This window comes from Lissotriton helveticus, chromosome 4_1, assembly GCF_964261635.1.
Source record: "Lissotriton helveticus chromosome 4_1, aLisHel1.1, whole genome shotgun sequence".
NCBI classification, from domain to species: Eukaryota; Metazoa; Chordata; class Amphibia; order Caudata; family Salamandridae; genus Lissotriton; species Lissotriton helveticus.
In genome coordinates, this window is record NC_136063.1 from 2,021,388,873 (window position 1) to 2,021,409,747 (window position 20,875).

Here is a 20,875-nt window from a genome sequence, read left to right on the forward strand (position 1 = left end):
ATCACCTTGCCCACCTTCTTTCCACATCCCTCGAAGGAGGAAGAGAGGCTCCACCGTCTGGACCCAAAACATGCGCTCTCTTTTTATCTAGACCGCACACGCCAGTTACGACCAGCTCTTTGTTGGTTACGTGGGCCCGAAGAAGGGACGGGCGGTGCACAAACAGACCATCTCTCGATGGGTTGTGTTGTACATGCCATTGTACCACCGAACTGGAAGAGGGCCATAGTAAAGGCACTTCTAAAAAAAATCCCATCTTGACCCATCTGAGCTGTGTAACTACCGTCCCATCTCCCTACTGCCCGGTATCAGCAAGGTGGCAGAAAAATTTGTCAATCGCCAGCTCTCCACCTTCCTTGAATCTGGTGAATTACTCCACTACTCCCAGACGGGCTTCTGCCCGGGCCAGGGCACCGAAACCACTCTGATTGCAGTGGTGGATGAGGCTAGGAAGATCCTCGATTCAGGAGGATCCGTGGCAGTGATCCTCCTGGACCTGAGCGCAGCCTTTAACACGGTGAACCACCACACCCTGGTCCACCGGCTCAAGGGATTGGGAGTTACCGCATTGGCCCTGTCCTGATTAATATCTTTCCTTCATAATCGATCCTTCCAAGTCCTTGAGGGCAACTCTAAATCCCAAATGACCCACCCCTGCGCATAGGGCTCATCCCTGAGTCCTACACTTTTTTAACGTGTACATGTCCCCTCTGGAGAAAATAGTTACCCCCTATGGTGTTAAACTGGTGACCTACGTAGACGATACCCAGCTCATTGTTTCACTGAATCAGCTGGATCGTTTCCCCACCGACCTCTGTTCCTGTCTCAAAGACATTACCTGCTGGATGGACAGTGCCCACCTTAAACTGAATAGTAATAAAACCGAGATCCTGGTATTGGGCAATCAATCTTACTTCGCCCCCGAGACTATGTGGCCTCCCTGTATGGGACCTGCGCCAATCCCAAAACATGACATAAAAAGCCTGGGAATATGGCTTGACCAGGACCTCACGTTTAACACCCAAGCCAGGAAAACCGCGAGGGCCTGCTTTGGCCTTCTCCGAACTACCCGCAAAATCCTGCCTCTCCTACCCCCTGACTCCAGGAAACTATTAATTCAGGACCTCATTCTATCCAGACTGAACTATGGCAATGCCCTGTATTTGGGTGCCCCCAGAACAGTCATTGCCAAACTCTAGGTCGTCCAGAATTCGGCAGCCAGGCTTCTAACGGGCACAAAGAACTGGTGCTCAGCGAAGCCTACCCTGAATTCGCTCCACTGGCTCCCCATACAGGAAAGAGTACATTTTAAAACCCTGTGCACCACCCATAAAATCCTCCATGGCAGGGTCCCCCCATCTTAAAAGACATCATCACACCCTACAAACCCAACAGAAACCTTCGGTCTGCCCATCTTCATTTAGCCTTCATGCCCAGAATCAAGAGGGCTTGCACAGGGGGTCGCCTCTTCTCTTACAACGACCCCAAGCTCTGGAATTCCCTACCCCTGGCCATTTGCTCTGAACCCAACCTGTTTTCCTTCCGTAAACTTCTGAAAACCTGGCTCTTGCCTTAAAACTTCATCCTTCTTGCTAGCACACTCACTAGCGCTGAGACGCACCCGGGCGGCCATGCACTCTATAAATCCTTTTTCATTTCATCAAGGTCTGGTGCTCCTTGGCGAAAAAGGAGCCTCCTGTTGGGCTGAGGGCCCATTCCACTTGGGCCACGGCGGCTACTACTGCCCTGGGTCGGGGAGTCCCCTTGCAGGACATCTGTCAGGCAGCTACGTGGGCGTCGCTGTACATGTTTGCTAGGCACTACTGCCTGGACAGCCAAGTCTGGAGAGATGTTTTTTTCGGCTGTTCCGTTGTCCAGGACTTCATGGTGTGATCTTGGTTCACAGACCCACCACTGGGTATCTATTCTAAGGTAAGGAATCTAACACTAACCTGTTTCTTTCAGATGCACAAGTTACTTACCTTCGGTAACGATAGATCTGTAAGAAACAGAAGTTAGTGTTAGATTCCCTACCGCCCCACCCATCTTCCCCGTTGTTAGAAAGGCGGTCCCCGGGGAGGCAGAAGATGTCTGACTGACCACCCCTAGGCCCACCCCTCCTTCTGGAAGTGGCCGAGCGTTGTCGAGAGGCCTCCTGGGTGAGGTTCCTCTCCTAGAAGCGTAACAGCAGAGCAATCACACCACTACAAATGGACACCACACAGAGGATAATTTCTTATAGGCTTTATCGGCAATAAAGGTTGGTTCTCTCTGCAATATGTACAAGCGGATTGAGGGATCCGTAAAGTCTCGGTAACAGGGAAAAAGGGGGTAGCGGGACAGTCTTAGTACCGGCCTGGTACAGGGATACCCTGCGCACAGCTCTCAATCCTCGAGCTGGGGGGTTCCGAAAGGTCGAGCCGTGGCAGCGCCAGCAGGGCTCCGAAGATGGTTTCAGCGAGGATGGGCCGCGGCAGCGCCAGCAGGCTTCGAAGATTGTTTAAGCGAGGATGGGCCGCGGCAGCGCCAGCAGGACTCCAAAATGGTTTTAGCGAGGTTGGGCCGCGGCAGCGCCAGCAGGACTCCAAAGATGGTTTCAGCGAGGTTGGGCCGCGGCAGCGCCAGCAGGACTCCAAAGATGGTTTCAGCGAGGTTGGGCCACGGCAGCGCCAGCAGGGCCCCAAAGATGGTTTGAAGGTTCAAAGTAGTGAGTTCTTCTCGGGGTCAGCCGCGACAGCGTCAGCAGGGCTCTCGACTCCAGGATACAACTGTTGTTCCATTCCAGGGCGGCCCCAGATATAGGTCTGGAGTCCTTTGATGTCTGGACCCACGCGCCTGGGGGCCAGAGGGGCCGGGATGAGAGGGTCCAGACCCCCAGCAGGGGGGTGGAGCCAGCGCCCAGGGAGGCCGGAGGGCGATCGAAACAGGCGTCCGGGGACGGTTGGAGGGCCATCGAAACTTCCCTCCTCCTGGATCTGTCAAGTGGCCACTTTACCACCTGGTCGGATCTTGGTGCCTCGATGTCGGGGCTTCGCTGGGGTTGCGGCCGAGGACAGGCCGAGGCCACGTGGTCAGGACGTGGAGGGTCCAAGATGGAGTCGGGCCCGGAGATGGCGGCCCGAGGTAGGGATTGGACCAGCCGTGTGGGGCGAGCAGGGGTCGCCGTGTTCTTGAGGGGGAGAGCCGGGGGTCGCCAGGTGTGGCGGCTCTCGTTGAGGGTTGGCGAAGCAGTTTCGTCGGGGAGGTCAGGGGTCGCTGCTGTCCAGTGACCGCCATGCGGGAGGAGAGGGACCACGCCACGAGGCCGGGTCCAACACCCGTTCTGCGAACCGATAAATAGGGTTAAGGACATCCCTTTCAGGGCCCTAGTTTCATGGCATCAGTGTCGGTCTCTGGCATGGCTCTTCGTTCCTGGCGCGGAAAGCTATGTACAATAACTGAAGTCAGCGTGTGAGGTGAGGGCATCGTCTAAGTACTCGGACGCATCCCGGCGATCACAAACGCCGATGACGGAAGCGGGGCCGCAGACGACGCCTACCTATGCGCAGAGGGTACTGCTACGCAAAACTTTCCGGATCCAGTCTGACGCCTGGGGATATTCTAAGGTAAGGAATCCAACACTAACTACTGTTTCTTACAGATATATCGTTACCGAAGGTAAGTAACTTGTGCTTTGGGCGTGAGGGTCGCAAGGTTAGCCTATATCCCTATGACATGATTCTCACTCTGCATGGCCTAGCGTTCTTACTTAAAGCAGTGGTGTAGGAGATGCAGACCTTCCGCAAGTTTTAAGCTAAATTTACTAAAATCCCAGATACTCAACCTCACAGTCCCAGTTCTGCAACCTTTATCCAATTTCCTGGGCTGCCAAACATGTGCAATACCTGGGGAAGCGACCAGCGATCGTGTTCAACACAGGGTCTCTTGTGGATGTATGCTACACAGTTTGCAACAGGAAGCAAACACTTCTATTTGGGAAGATATAAAGTCTTGACTGTCACTTGCATTGACCTTTCGGCATGTGAGGGAGGGGGGGGGGGCCTTAACATTATTAACATAACACAATACTGTCGAGCAGCACACCTTTGTCCCTTGGTGGAATGGTCCAGAGAACCTTCAGAGAGGGATGGATGGATTATAAACCAGCAAGCTTCTGGGGCTAATATCTGGAAGCCTCAGTGGCTACAACGGCAGTATAGGCCATGGGACATCTACTCCCAATTTGCAAGATCCAAAATGCTGGTGTGGGACTTGGTGGCAACAAAGAAAGGCCTTAGTACCTTCCTTTTTCGATTCACACTAATTCTTAACATTCTAGAGTTCAGTACTGTGTTACCGGGATATCTGTTTCAAACATGGCAACAAGTAGGATGCAAACACTTTGGGCGTCTGGTGGATGAGGAGGGGGTGAACACATTTGGGCAAAACTCCTACACTACACCCAAATCAGACATTGGCTTTCTGACAGGTGAAGGAAGCGGCAAGTTGTCCTCTAACACCATACAAGAGATGGCTATTAGCTAAAACAAATGACAAAGGTTCTTTCCGAGCTTCACTCCTCCTTACAGTTGACCCTCCAAAAACCAAAGCCACAGGCCAAAAATGGTGTGAAGGGGAGTTTGCTAAGCGAAATTTCCGGGGGATATCAGGCACTGGGAAAGCTATGACCTGAAATGAGGATGGTGTGATACTGGGGACATCTGCGAATAAGGGAGCCTAGGTGTTGGAACCTAAATATGTCAGGTCACCTAGGGTAGCCTGGCCTAGGGTAAGTCACAATCACTAGAGGCACATGTGTGAAGGTTGCAAACCACCCAGCAGTATATCAACGCAATAACACCCAAAAATGACGCTACACCAATGTTTGGAAAAATACGAGCCTGTTTATAAAAATAATCTTTGCTCTTTTGATTCAGAAATCACAGCTCCGTGTATTACATTTACCTATGAAATTATCACGTTTTTCAAAGGTTCTAAATCATGAAAATTAAGCAATTTCTCAACTTAACAGCACAGTACATTTTAGACATGAGATTTCTAAATTCCTCATAAGTTGCTAAACCATTCACTTTACTCGGCTTGTCACATTTGCATCACAGGGCAGTAGTTCCCAGGAAGCAGAGTTAGTACTCCTCTAGAAAAGGGGATTAATCACTTCCTCCCTCTCCACCACTGTTTTTAGCAAGATCTGGTCAACCCTTCAAATTCCCCTTTGACTTAGACTGGCTCTCCTGAAGAAATAACCTACTGAAGGCAATGAGCCGATCCGGGTATTTTCAAGGTAACAAACATTCAATGTAACCCCTTCAGGGATTCCTCAGGGGCGTTGCACAAACTGAGTCAGATCCTCTGTTTAATTAACTGATGAGTCTCGCTCCCCTGCCCTCGTTTTAATTTCCTTATGAAGACCACTCCCCTCTGAACTGTCTCCTTACTTGTGGATGAATTTGCTGGCTTGGGTTTTGGTACGCCAGAGGAAGAGAGGAAATAACCGGCAGGAAAAAGGAGCCGAATGACGCTTAGGCTCTCCCGCCTCTAGGGGCTCTCTCCTCTCTCGCTCGGGCCAGCTCCTTCGTGTGGCGCTCGAGGGGGAAAGGAAGATTCCGCACTACCTTCAAGCCGCTGCTGTGCTCCAGGCGCTTCCCCGTCCGGTCCCGCCTCCACCTTCCTGTAGGGAAGCGGCGCAACCGGGCATGCGCGGGAGAACAGCGGCTCGGCTTGGAGTCTGCTCGGCACTGCGGGACTGCCTCCTCCGGTCCCGCCCACACGCGCCGACTGACGCGTTCCTTTAGCCGGACCAGCGCTGACAGGAGACAGCTAGGGAAAGGCGATTCTCCTCAAGAGGCGACCGCTGCAGCCACCGGATTCAGGGCAACATAGGCGGGCTGAACAAGGCGGCCAGTGCACTCTGTGGCGCCTCGCTGAATACACGTTTCCAGCCCCACTACAGTCAATTCGATTTCTCCTTGGCAAAGGCTGCCCCAGGTAACGGGGAAAGGGGAATAGGCTTGAGTTTTATGGCGATTGACTCCTCTCCTGCTCACAGTCCCTTTAGCTACTGATGGGAGTATCCTGGAGTCACTTCCCTCAAGTTCCGCTCTAAAGCCTCTATTTTTACTGGGTAGGGGGAAAAGAAGGCTTCCCTCAAGTATAGTCTCACTCACCCACGCCTTATACTGGGACCAGGGGAGAATTGGTACCCAGGGTCTCCAAGATTTCTCACCCAGCGGGGTCAGGTCAAGTAACCAAAGGGAGGTCAGGTGGTGAATCAATAAGGAGCGTCCCTAGACTGGGAGGTCAACCCTTTGACTATCCTACCCCCACCTTCCGCTACAGCCTGTCCTCCAGCCAGCCCACACTGCAAGACAAAATGGCTGACCAGCATTCCGCCTTTTATAGGCTGACGCTCAGAGGTCCAGAAGGGACCAGAAGGTTCTGGAATGCCCTACTCTATCCTATGGGACAGGTTCCAGGTATGACAGTTGGGACAATTGGTAGCCACCATTTTGTGACTCCAAGGGAATTCCTGTCAGGAAAGGCCTCTAGGCCTGAGGTAAAAAACTATGAGGGTGAAAAAGCACCTATCCCCTAGACCAACACCTTGAAAAAGCTAGTGGACACAAAAATAAATAAAGGCATGAGGGGCAAAAAGGGGACAAAATAAATAATAAATTGGAGGGACTACGCAAACAAATCAGACAGGTCTAACACGCGTCCCCCCCAGCTGAAAGTGGGGAGAACTACCCAACCCCTTGGGAGTCCTCGTCACTAAGGCGGAAATACCTAGAGAGACCGTCTGCATTGGCGTGGTCAACTCCAGGTCGATGTTCCACCCGGAAGTCCATTCCCTGTAGGGAGATGGACCATCTCAACAGCTTGGGATTCTCCCCCTTCATCTGCATTAGCCAACGAAGGGGGCGGTGGTCAGTCTGAACCAGGAAGTGCGAGCCAAACAGGTATGGCCGCAGCTTCTTCAGAGCCCACACCACCGCAAAAGCTTCCCTCTCAATTGCACTCCACTTCTGTTCCCGGGGAAGCAGTCTCCTGGATAAGAAGACTACAGGCTGATCCAGGCCCTCTTCATTTAGTTGCGATAACACTGCCCCAATGCCATGTTCTGATGCATCTGTCTGGACAATGAACTCCTTGGAGAAGTCTGGGGCCCTCAGGACCGGTGCTGCACACATTGCCTGCTTCAGTTTCTCAAAAGCTTGCTGACAAGCGTTCGTCCAAACTACCCGTCGAGGTTGTTTCTTGGAGGTGAGTTCTGTGAGGGGCGCTACAATAGTGCCATACCCCTTCACAAAGCGACGGTAGTAGCCTGTGAGGCCCAGGAAAGCTCGGACCTCAGTCTGTGTCTTGGGGGGGTTCCCAGGCCATGATTGCCTCAATCTTTGCCTGCAGGGGCTGCACTGTCCCCCTACCCACCAAGTGTCCAAGGTACACAACCGACCCCTGCCCAATCTGGCATTTGCTGGCCTTGATTGTCAATCCAGCTTGTTTCAGGGCCTGGAGAACTGCTTGCAAATGTTGCAAATGGTCCTCCCAACTGCTACTGAAGACAGCAATGTCATCCAGGTAAGCAGCAGAGAAACTCTCCATTCCAGAGAGGACCTGATTCACCAGCCGCTGAAATGTGGCGGGGGCATTTTTGAGCCCAAAGGGCATCACACAAAATTGGAAGTGTCCCTCAGGCGTGGAGAAGGCTGACCTTTCCTTTGCTCCATCTGTCAAGGAGATCTGCCAGTACCCTGAAGTGAGGTCAAAGGTACTTAGATATTGGCCAGCTCCTAGCCGGTCAATTAATTCATCCGCCCTAGGGATCGGATGAGCATCAGTCTTTGTAACTGAGTTCAGTCCTCGGTAATCCACACAGAACCTCAGTTCTGGTGTGGTGCCTGGTGGAGCGGCTTATTGGCACTAGCACCACCGGACTGGACCAAGGACTGTTGGAAGGTTCTATAACTCCCAACTCTAGCATCTTGGCAACCTCTCCATGAATGCTAGCCTTCACCTTGTCGGACAGCCGGTAGGTCTTCGACTTCACTGGTGGGCTGTCCCCTGTGTCCACATCATGGGTACACAGGTGAGTCCTTCCCGGGACAAGGGAGAACAACGTAGAGTACTGCTCCAGTATCTGGTGGCAGTCCTCCCGCTGTTCAGGAGTTAGAGTGGGAGAGAGAATCACTCCCTCCACTGACCCATCCTTCTCTTGAGATGAGAACAAGTCTGGGAGAGGTTCGCTTTCCGCTTCCTCTTCCCTATCAGTCACCATCATTAAAATGACCTCGGGCCTCTCATGGTGGGGTTTGAGTCGGTTGGCATGCAGCACCCGTAGGGGCTGTCGAGGTGTCTTAAGGTCCACCAGGTATGTGGCCTTACCCTTCTTCTCCAACACTTCAAATGGGCCTGTCCAGCGATCCTGGAGGGCACTAAGCTCTCCAGGCTCCATCACCCACACTTTCTGGCCAGGCTCCAATTCCACCTGGTGAGCATTGTGGTCATACCACTCTTTCATGACTGCCTGGCTGGCCTCCAAGTTGTCAGAAGCTTGCTTCCACAACTTCGCCATTTGGCTCCTGAAGGCCAGCATGTAGGTCACCACATCCTGGGGGGGTTTCCGGGGAGATTTCTCCCAACCATCTTTCACCAGGCTGAGAGGACCGCGTACAGGGTGCCCATACAGAAGTTCGAAGGGGCTGAGCCCACTCCCTTCTGTGGCACTTCCCTGTAGGAGAATAGCAAACAGGGTAGGAGGACGTCCCATTTCCTCCGCAGGCTTTCAGGCAGACTTCTGATCATGCCCTTCAAGGTTTTGTTGAACCTCTCAACCAGTCCATTCGACTGGGGGTGGTAGGGAGTGGTGAACCGGTAAGTCACTCCACACTCCTTCCACATTGCCCGCATGTAAGCTGACATAAAGTTGGTCCCCCTGTCAGACACAACTTCTTTGGGGAAACCCACTCGGGTAAAGATCCCCATTAGGGCCTTCGCACCACAGGTGCAGTGACTGTCCTCAGAGGAATTGCCTCTGGGTACCGTGTGGCATGATCCACCAGAACCAGGATGAACCTGTGACCAGCTGTTGTTGGTGGATCTAAAGGCCCTACAATGTCGATGCCCACCCTTTCAAAGGGGGTGCTAACGACTGGAAGTGGTTCCAGGGGAGCCTTCAGCTTCACCCCTGTTTTCCCACTGGCCTGGCAGGATACACATGTCCGACAGTAAGTGTTGGACGCCACTTTCATCTGAGGCCAGTAAAAGTGGAGGACAAGCCGAGCAAAGGTCTTGTCCTGACCTAAGTGTCCTGCCAAGGGTATTGCATGAGCCAATTCCAGCAGAAAGGCTCGGTATTGTTGCGGGACTACCAAGGCCCTTGACGAACCAGGTAAGGGTACCTTGGGTTCACTGTAGAGGAGTCCATCCTCCCAGTAAATATGGTAGTGTCCCGTAACATCACCTGCTGCCTGGGCTTCAGCCTGACGCCTCAGTCCCTCAAGGGTAGGGCACTCCCTCTGCCCCTTACAGAATTCCTCTCTGGTAGGTCCTCCCTCCACATGCCACTCAGCAGGGATGGGTAAATCCTCCAGAGAGTTTACTTCCCCCTCCACGGACTCCTGGTCCACTCCCGCAGGTGGCCGACCTGTCACATGGGGTGCGGAAGCCGAAGCAGGCTCTTCCTGTCTTCGGGTCTGTCCCTTTTTGGCAGCAGGTTGGGCCATTGTTCCAGGCTCCAACCCAGGCGAACTCCCTCTCCGGGCAGTCGCAGACCTTGTGCTCACACAGGCCCAGTCAGGTGTGCCCAGCATCGCAGTGTGCGTCCGGTATTCCACCTCTCTCCAAGCGTTGTGCTCCATATCATTCCCCAGCAGACAATCAACTGGCACGGCAGGGCTTACGGCAACTCGAAGTGAACCTGCAACCCCTTCCCACTCAAAGGGAACCTCAGCCACTGGATAGTGGCCCATTCTGCCGTCAGCCATCGCGGCGGGGTGGAGTACATTGGGAATCACCTGCTCTGGAGACACCAGTCGACTTCTCACCATAGTCATACTGGCTCCTGTATCTCTCAGAGCCTCCCCTCTCTGGCCCTTGATGGTGATCCATTGCCCATACTTAACAGTATTTGGGGGCACCTGGATCTTTGGAACCATCTCCCGTTCTCCCAGGGACACTAAGGTGACACCCGCCCACTCACCCCCCTTATCTAAGGGCAACTCCTCCCCGAGCGCTACACTAGCTACTCCCGGTGGTTTTCCTCCGGTGGGAGGGGGTGGTCTCTTTGGGCATCTGACATCTCCCTTATAATGTCCAACACCACCACATTCAAAACAGTGGAGAACCCTTGGCTGCTGGCTTTGGCCAGGATTAGGGTTTCTGGGCGGGTTTGCCTTAGGGGTGAAACCTGTTCCCTTCCCTTGGAAATTGTTTTGGGGACCTTTAGAGAACTCCCTCTTTTTATCTCCCCCTCCTTCTTCTGGGGGGCGCCCTGCCCGGCCTTTTGGGAATCCCCTCCAGTCCCCTTTGAGGACACCCGGGTACTTGCCCAGATGTCCGCCTCCTCTGCAAGCTTCCGGGGATTGGTCAGCTTGCTGTCCACCAGGTGTTGGCGCAGCTCGGGAAAACATTTCTCGAGGAGGTGCTCTTTCAAAAATAGATCATACAACCCCTCATAATCCTTCACCTCACTGCCCTTTACCCAGCCCTCTAATGCCTTTCTTGCATAATCAAGGAAGTCCACCCAGTTCTGGGTGCTTAACTTGTGGCTCCCCCTGAACTTCTGGCGATACCTTTCTGGGGTAAGCCCAAACTTCCTTACCAATGCTAGCTTCATGGTGGGGTAGTTGGTTTGCTCCTCTGGTTCCAGGGCCAGCAAGGTGTCCCGACCAGTAGGAGGCATGTACTTATACAGACCACCCCCCAGTGCTTCTCCTGCACCCCATGGGCTCTTAAGGAGACCTCATAAGCAGCCAACCATTTGGCTATGTCATCTCCCTGACTAAAGCTAGCAATTAGGTCTTTTGGCAAATAGGGTCTGGACTCCCTGGCTGTTTCTTTGGATTCGCTGCCACCATTCATTACAGGAGAGGACACCCGTTGCAGGGCCTGGAGTTCCAACTCTTTCAACCTGAACTCATGAACCATCCTCCTCTCTTCCTTCTCCTGCTCCAGCTTAGCCAACTCCCATCTTAATTTCCTCTTTTCCCTCCTGTCAGTGAGCTCTGCTTCGGTCAAGCTTCCCCCGGAGACACTACTGCCCTTCCGGGAGTAGGACACTGGTCCTGGGAGTAGGTTTTCCCCCTCTGAGTGGAATAATCCTTCTATCTCCACAACCGTGTCCCGGTCTGCCCCTTCATCCTCCTCCTTCCCTTCTTTGTGTGCCTCCACCCAAGCCCTTAGACTGGTTTGGAGTTCCCCCTTCCTGGCACCATGCTTAAAAAATACCCCCATTTGCTGGCAGAAATCTTTCAGCTGAGCCACAGAATAGGTGTCTAGGTTTTCTAGTGCAAACTCCATTTTGAAATAGGCAATACCAAGTTATACACACAAGGAAATTAGAGTTGCAAGGGCAACCTGAAGCTACCTCCACCCCACCACCAGGAACAAATTTGGAAAAACAAAAGTAAAATTAGGAGGGCCGCTGGGAGAAAACTCCTGGTGTAGGCTAGTGAATTACGTTCAGTTACTACTGAGTAGCTGCAACCACAGTCAGGATCCCACCGCTAGACACCAACTTGTTGGAACCTAAATATGTCAGGTCACCTAGGGTAGCCTGGCCTAGGGTAAGTCACAATCACTAGAGGCACATGTGTGAAGGTTGCAAACCACCCAGCAGTAAATCAACGCAATAACCCCCAAAAATGACGCTACACCAATGTTTGGAAAAATACGAGCCTGTTTATAAAAATAATCTTTGCTCTTTTGATTCAGAAATCACAGCTCAGTGTATTACATTTACCTATGAAATTATCAAGTTTTTCAAAGGTTCTAAATCATGAAAATTAAGCAATTTCTCAACTTAACAGCACAGTACATTTTAGACATGAGATTTCTAAATTCCTCATAAGTTGCTAAACCATTCACTTTACTGGGCTTGTCACATTTGCATCACAGGGCAGTAGTTCCCAGGAAGCAGAGTTAGTACTCCTCTAGAAAAGGGAATTATCACTTCCTCCCTCTCCACCACTGTTTTTAGCAAGATCTGGTCAACCCTTCAAATTCCCCTTTGACTTAGACTGGCTCTCCTGAAGAAATAACCTACTGAAGGCAATGAGCCGATCCGGGTATTTTCAAGGTAACAAACATTCAATGTAACCCCTTCAGGGATTCCTCAGGGGCGTTGCACAAACTGAGTCAGATCCTCTGTTTAATTAACTGATGAGTCTCGCTCCCCTGCCCTCGTTTTAATTTCCTTATGAAGACCACTCCCCTCTGAACTGCCTCCTTACTTGTGGATGAATTTGCTGGCTTGGGTTTTGGTACGCCAGAGGAAGAGAGGAAATAACCGGCAGGAAAAAGGAGCCGAATGACGCTTAGGCTCTCCCGCCTCTAGGGGCTCCTCAGCTCTCCTCTCTCGCTCGGGCCAGCTCCTTCGTGTGGCGCTCGAGGGGGAAAGGAAGATTCCGCACTACCTTCAAGCCGCTGCTGTGCTCCAGGCGCTTCCCCGTCCAGTCCCGCCTCCACCTTCCTGTAGGGAAGCGGCGCAACCGGGCATGCGCGGGAGAACAGCGGCTCGGCTTGGAGTCTGCTCGGCACTGCGGGACTGCCTCCTCCGGTCCCGCCCACACGCGCCGACTGACGCGTTCCTTTAGCCGGACCAGCGCTGACAGGAGACAGCTAGGGAAAGGCGATTCTCCTCAAGAGGCGACCGCTGCAGCCACCGGATTCAGGGCAACATAGGCGGGCTGAACAAGGCGGCCAGTGCACTCTGTGGCGCCTCGCTGAATACACGTTTCCAGCCCCACTACAGTCAATTCGATTTCTCCTTGGCAAAGGCTGCCCCAGGTAACGGGGAAAGGGGAATAGGCTTGAGTTTTATGGCGATTGACTCCTCTCCTGCTCACAGTCCCTTTAGCTACTGATGGGAGTATCCTGGAGTCACTTCCCTCAAGTTCCGGTCTAAAGCCTCTATTTTTACTGGGTAGGGGGAAAAGAAGGCTTCCCTCAAGTATAGTCTCACTCACCCACGCCTTATACTGGGACCAGGGGAGAATTGGTGCCCAGGGTCTCCAAGATTTCTCACCCAGCGGGGTCAGGTCAAGTAACCAAGGGGAGGTCAGGTGGTGAATCAATAAGGAGCGTCCCTAGACTGGGAGGTCAACCCTTTGACTATCCTACCCCCACCTTCCGCTACAGCCTGTCCTCCAGCCAGCCCACACTGCAAGACAAAATGGCTGACCAGCATTCCGCCTTTTATAGGCTGACCCTCAGAGGTCCAGAAGGTTCTGGAATGTCCTACTCTATCCTATCGGACAGGTTCCAGGTATGACAGTTGGGACAATTGGTAGCCACCATTTTGTGACTCCAAGGGAATTCCTGTCAGGAAAGGCCTCTAGGCCCGAGGTAAAAAACTATGAGAGTGAAAAAGCACCTATCCCCTAGACCAACACCTTGAAAAAGCTAGTGGACACAAAAATAAATAAAGGCATGAGGGGCAAAAAGGGGACAAAATAAATAATAAATTGGAGGGACTACGCAAAAAAATCAGACAGGTCTAACACTAGGCAATAGGCTATGAAATGTCGACAATTACATCATAGGGAACAGATGTGTTTTCAGCTACTTTCTAAATGACAAGTAGTCGTCAGTAAGGCAAAGGTCTAAAGGAAGTTCATTCCAGTGAGCTGCCACCAGATGAGAGATAGAGGGGCCCCCTGCGCTAGATTTCTTAATACGTCTGGTTTTTGCCAGAGCATGGTGGCAGGATCTCAGTTTTAGTGCGGGGCATAAAATTCCCTACACGCTTATGTAGTGCTTTGTGTGCATAGCCCAGGAGCTTAAATTTGGCTCTATGGCGCACGGGCAGCCAATGGAGCTCCCTCAAACATTCTGATGCTGAGCTGTATTTGTTTGTTACAAACGAGCTTGGCAGTTGCATTCTGGACTACCTGCATACGAGAAAAAAAGGTAGTCTGCCATCCCCACACAGAGCACATTTCCATATTCCAATTTGTTTTCCTACAGTTCAGTGGGATCCATAAGAAGAGTCTTCTTGATACCTTCAATATAGCAAAGCTTTTTCCACACAGAATGCAGACTTGGTCCTGCATGGTTAATGCATTGTCTATGAGTATGCCCAAGTTTTTTACAACCTGTTTGGGCTCAGGGTCAGATGTTAGTGACTAGGGCCACCAGGTTGCATCCCAAATTAGGTGAGCTCCTCCAAAAATAAAATTCTCATGCTTCACTGCGTTCCCTTTCAGGCAATGCTCTGACATCCAAGTCGCCATTTCTGGAAGGCAGTTAATCAGATTATTCCTAGTGTCCTCATGTCTTTCTTCGAAGGTTATCAACAGTTGTGTATAGTCCAAATAGGAGCAGTTATTAAAGTCCCATTTCTTGCTGATCTTGGCCAAAGAGGATACATAGGCATTAAAAAGGGTGGGGCTAGAGAAGCTCTTTGCGGGACACCGTAATTAATGTTTTTTAGGTTGAAGGAGAAGGAGCCCATTTGTACTCTTTGTGTTCTATTGTGTAGAAAGGAATTGAACCATTGAAGAGCTCTAGAATATAGTCCATTTTCATGTAAGGTGCTCAACAGGAGGCCATGAGAAACAGTATCGAAAGCCGCCGACAAGTCAAAGGATCAGGGCGGCAGCTTTACCCTGGTCTACTAGGGATTTGATGTTGGTGGCTTCTGTGCTGTTTGTAGCTCTGAATCCAGTCTGAGATGGGTCCAGGAGCTCATTGGTCTCTAAAAATTGTTTGTTGACCAGATATGGGAGCTAGGAGATTGGGCGGTAGTTTGCGGGGTTGTTGACTTCCATATCTGCTTTTTTCAATAATGGGAATACACAATGGCTTCCTTCCAACTATCCGGGAACACAGCAGAGTCTAGGGATTTATTGAATATTTGGGACACATGAGGGCATAGGACTGGTATAAGCCGAGAAAACAAAGTGTGGGCATGGGTCAAGCGCGAATCACGACTTGACCTCAGTCATCGCTTTAGCGACCTGCTCTTCTGAGAAGGGGGCTAAATTGCTCGGGTGAAAACGTGCCTCATGGTGAGGAGCCAGGTTTTCCCACTGTGGCTCATCTAAGGTAGATTTGTTTTCAAATGAGGAGGACATTTCTGAGATTTTGTTTGCAAAGAAGTTGCTGATTTTCTCACAGTAGTCTACCGAAGTGGGCAGAGTTTGGGACATACAGGCTGGTTTACAAAGTTCCTTAACTATTTTGTAAAGCTCTTAAGGTGAGTTACTGTTGTCATTTATTTGCTTCACAAAATAGGTTTTCTAGGGCGCATTTGATGGCGTTGTGATAGATTCTCATCTCTGACTTGTATAACAGTCTGTCACTGATGTCTTTAGACAATCTCCACTTGTGTGCCAGTGATTTACATTTTCTTTATCTGACAGAGACATCTAGCTGCAGATTCCTTAACTTAGAATATCCCCAGGCCTCAGGCTAGATTCGGCAAACTTTCCGCAGCAGCACGTCTGTGCGTCGTCGCATGGTTCCTCCCTGGCGTCGTCCACGGACGTGACGTCAGCGGAGCCATATTAGCCCTTCCCGGCGCGCTGACGTCAGTTTATTTTCTTCTTCGCGCCTCAACGTGGGTCCAGGGAAAACCAGCGGTTCCTTGGCCTGTTTTCAGACCTTCTCGACGCCTTTGACGTCATGGAACAGTGTGCGATGCCTTCGGGCTTTAAGGCGTGTGAGACCTGTACGAGAAAAATGTATGTCACTGATCCCTAAGTATGTGGTGCCTGAGAGTGCACCACGACCCCAAAGAGTACGGTGCCTGTCGCAGGATGAAACCAAAGTCCCTAAGGGAGCATTGTATGAAGCTGCTGGCTGCCCGGATGTCTGGTCCTGCACCTTCACGCCACCGATCTCCCTCTCTGGATTGGGGCTGCTCCAGGGGTTGTTCCCGCGGACGTCGTTCAGAGACAGGTAAGCACAAGCATTAAATCACGGAGGTCGTCCTCCCGTAAACGTGATGCTGGGACCCGCTGCTCTCTGTTTCTGCCAGGCACAGCTGCCCAGGAGTCATACCCCCAATCCCACCCTTTCCGGAGCGACAAGGACCCAGATGGAGGCCTATTCAAGGGCTCTCCAGTCTTTCTTCGGGTCACCCCCTCTCCCTGGTGCGCCTTTGGGTCCCACAGAGGAGGAAGGCACTCATGTTGGGTCTTCACCGGTGGGTTCGATCTCGGCACCAGTGGGGCACCCCAGTCGTCTGTCCAGCCCACCTGTCCGGTGCCACTTGGTACAGGTGACTAGCGTTCCATGGCCTTCGGATCAACCTCAGGTTCCTCCACCTTTACTGTCTAGTGGACGAGTTAGCCTCAAACCGTCCCCGACCGATGGTTTGTTGTCGACCCCCAAAATGGCTACAGAGGCTAGTGCAGATTTTGCAAGGGCTGTTCGCGGGGCTGCGGATATTCTTCCGTTGCAGTCCCCTGTGGTTTCCCTGCCATCTGACCCTTTACTGGGTCTTCTCCACATTGAGCCTGTGGACGTGGAGCCTTTGCTGCCCCTTGGTGGGTCTGTGTTTGACATCCTGCTTGGTACCTGGGCACGGCCCTCCTCTGGTGATCCTGTAGACTGGGCCATTGCTCGCAGGCATTGTCCACCCCCAAACGATCCTGTCTGCTTGTCCCTTCACCCTAGAGCTCAGGATCTGGTTGTCCAGGTGGCTTTCGCCTTGCAGCCTTCTTCCGCTCTGCCGTTGCTACTCCCACTAGTGAGTCTCGCTGGCTGGATTCATGTGGTCGCCACATTTTTGCCTCTGCCAGTGCAGGCATCCGTGCCTTGAGCACATCTTGCGTGTTTGCATGTGCTTCTTTTGCCTTTCGGGACTTAGTTGAGATCCTTCTTCCTTCTCTCCCAGAAGGGCCCCGAGCTGACTTGCATTGCCTTCTTCTTGATGGCCGAGGAATGGCACAATTTTCCCTTCGATCAGCCTTGGATGCTCCAAACTCTGTGCGTAGGGCAATGGCCCGGTCGTTTACTATGCGCCGCCATGCATGGTTGCACAATAGTCTGTTTCCCGACAATGTTTGGGACGCTCTTTGGGTCTGCCATTCAATGGCGTGGACCTTTTTGATCGTCACAGTGATTCAGCGGTCTCCCGCCCCCGATCGAGATGGGGCGGGAGGTCATTCAAACACCTGATACCTAAGCTATGGAACAGCATGGACCCAGAGCTGCGAATGACCAAGAATGAAATGGCCTTTAAAAAAAGATTCAAAACATAGCTGTTTCCCTAAAAACGTATCTGCTGGAATTACCCTGTCATGTCTCATACAGCGCTGGGATGCCTAGGGTAGCTACGCGCTATACAAATCCCTAAACCTAAACCATAACCATGTCTGGTCTCCCGTGATTTTCTGGCCCATGCGGCCTAGCTTTCTCGGACTTGTAGCTTATCTTTTTCATACGTTGTATGACTTTGTGTTGTGCATAGGCAGCGTTGCCTTGTTTGTTTGAGACCCTGGGTTCTTGACATAATGCCCAGATTGTCTAGGCGGCTACTCCGCCATGTTTGCCTTTATTCAGTACAGCTGGTCAGCTGATTCTGCCTTCATTTCAGTCCTCTGTCGGTGCTTGTCCAAAGAGGAGCCACCCCCTTGCTGGGGTTAAAACGTACCCAATGGTGGGTAATTCCTGGCTATTGTGTATCTGCCTTCCTACAGGAAGCTTGGTATGCTCCTGTGGAGTTTTCCTCACAGAGGTTCTTCTGTGGAACAGTCTGTTACTTTCTTTCTGCTGCTATGCGACCCACAGGTTGGCGTTCCTCTATTTCACTTTCAGTTGAAGTTGGGATCTACGGTTGGCCGTAGTACTTCGTAGCATCGATAGAGATTCCCTACCACTGGGCTTCTACCTCGCCTGCCTCTCCCTGGGGCGTATTTCAGAGTCGCTGTGGTCCTCTTTATCCACGTTGGCTGCTCTTCTTTTCGCCAGCCACTGTCCCTTGGGACACGTAGTTCTGTTCCGTTAAGGCACAGTTCTTCCATGGCTGATACCCTGCCATCGTATAGGGCAGAGCCGCTGCATGGCACACTTCTTCAGTGTTTGCGCGTATTGTGGGTACACCCTGGTATGTTCGCTATCATGAGGTGCCTGCGTTCTCTCTTCTGCTTCTGCGGTGACTGATTCTACCCACCACTCCGGGATGGGTATTGCTTTCTCATACTTCAGCCCTGTCTGGACTTGTCTTTAGGCGGTGGCGTCTTCGCCATTTACATCTATGCTGTTCACTGCCTTGTGCCCTCATTTTCTGTGCACTTTCCAAACAGGAGTTTTCTCCAATGTTCCTGCTCCTTTCTGCGCAGGTGTTTTCCATGCTTCTGCTTTGGGTTCCTGATGTAACACTCTCAGGGGCAGTGTTCTCTTCAAGATACTCGCTTTCTTGGGTGGTCTTGTCTGTATTTCCCTCGGCCATTATGTTGGTCCTGACTGTTTCCACTTTCGTGTCCAGCTCCATCTCCTCGTCTATCAAGCGGAGGAACATTGCTCCTCCTGGACAGGTGGCTGATGTCGCTTACGGACAGTAGCGCGCACACTCTTAAAGAGGCTGGTTTTTCAAGAGTTTCTTACCCCGTAAGCCCCGCGCTCGATTTCCTTGTAACTTTGCACACGTGCTGTGCTTTCCCCAGCAAAGGCTCATAACCTTTCGCTTAACGCGCCCTGCTATGCATCAGCAGGCTCGCCCGTTATGGGTTTGGCATATCAATTAAGGGTTATGACTGGGAGCCAGCACACTCCCTGAATTAGGCTTTTAGTCTTTTTAATTTGTTGCACACTGTTAGTATGAATATTTCAGTCACCCCACAGCCTCAATTGTGCCCCTCCATTGTTTGCACAATCTCATACGTATGAGCAGGGTTGTCAGTCCTTCCATGAGACGTGCGCAGCCTTAATTGAATCTGTCTGCAAGCCCTTAGGTACTATCCTAATCCGTCTGCAAGTGCTTGGGTGCATGCTCCCTCCTGTTTTGATACAAGAAGAGGGGTCCCAGCAAAGAGTATCAAATGTACACAATAAATATATAATTCAAATCAACAAACAAAGCTCAATTCAATTGAACAGACTGTTGTTTAATCACAATGTGTCATTTCAGCTGCATATATCATTTTGGCAACACAAAACTTAAAGTGCCCCGGGAACAGGAAGGGGAGAGGGGTGTTTACGTGTAGAAAAAGAAGGATGTGCGGAATTGGTCATAGTGCAGGTAATCTTTAGCAAATACATTAACACACATAAAAGAACATAACACTGGCTTCAGAGGTAAGAGCCAGACTATAAAAGGTGGAGCAACTAATGCTCTACAATTTCTCATTCACCATGCTACCGCCGCTAATGTTATTAATACAAATGTTGGTTGTGCAGGCTGGTGTATAGTTGTAGCCGTTGACGTTTCGACCCCAGAGCTAGAAGGGTAGGTATATGTAAAACCTTATGGCGGGGTCTTCATCAGGACAGGGGGATCAAGAAGGGGCGTGTGATTCTGTAATAATTGAAAAAAGACTAACCATAATGTATAAACACCATCAATTAAAAGCGCATAGGGCGCCTAAGAACGCTTAAAAAAACAGTTAATTAATCACCAGTTAAATCACTTCCATGGAAGGTTGGGCCGTCCGGCTCACAACGAGGATGGGAGAATGCAAAGCAACCTGTAAGACAGGATGAAGGTGTACTTCAGGAAAATTCATCCAATTACTCACGAGGAAGGCACCTAATGGAGCGTATGCAATAACTCACTTGTTACTTGTGTTTATTGCACTCCCTGGGGGCGGAGCTTGCCGGCGTCTAAGATGGCCGAGTGATCCCGAAGCTCCAGCCCGCAACTACTAATATCCTTCAAAATCCTGCATCAGTGGAGCCATTGAGGGCTCTGGCGCTGATCCCTGCGGCATATACATAACAGGGCGCCCGGTGGCGGTATCGCTACTCCGGTTTGGTGCCGTGGACTGGGAGTTCCTTGTGGCGACGCAGCGGCGGATCGGGAGGCCCTCAGGCCCCGACCTGGAGTGATTGGACTGCCCATGCTGCGTCGTCGTACGTGCGGCTAGTGCTTGGCCTGTGCCCGTGACGTGGCTCACAGAGGGCGGAAAGCCCGGACCATCAGCGGACACCTCGGCACTCGGCCCCTGCCTCGGAGGGGGGGTGTTACCACCGCGGCCTCCCTCTGAAGTGAGAGCGGCTGACCTCCTCCCCGGCTGGGGCTTACAGGTGGCGAAGCCCCGGCTCACGCAAGAAGGGTGAGTGCGCCTATTCGTCGAGCGGCGGCTGCCCCCCTCTCCTCCCTGCTGCCTTTGGACGGACTGCCGCCCGCATCGCTGCCTCGATGGAGAGATCATGGTCTTTCCCTGACGATCCTGCCTCCGTTGGGCCCCCCGACTTGCTGGTTCTTGAGAGTCGGTTGCGGCTGTGGGGTGGCCATGCTGGGCGAGGTACTAGAAAACTTTGGCTGGCATGTGATTGGCCCGGTTAGCCGTGAGTTTGGAGTCTGACCTGGACACCGCTGAGAAAACGCACAAGGTATACCGCCGCCACGAGTCATGAATCTTGCTGATTACACTACCCTGGATCAATAGGAGCTGAGTCGTCTGGAGCGCTGCACACTGCGTTGCGCGATGGGTAAAGGCGATAAGACGCAGACCAAACTCACCTTCGACCAAAGGCGCTCGAGCTCACA

General features: G+C 51.8%; 1 protein-coding gene across 4 annotated transcripts in view; it reads left to right on the forward strand.

Moving 5' to 3' along the window:
* Window positions 1-20,875, forward strand: part of MTM1 (myotubularin 1) — a 739,022-nt gene that overhangs the window by 658,447 nt on the left and 59,700 nt on the right. The gene's annotated exons all lie outside the window — the stretch shown is intronic.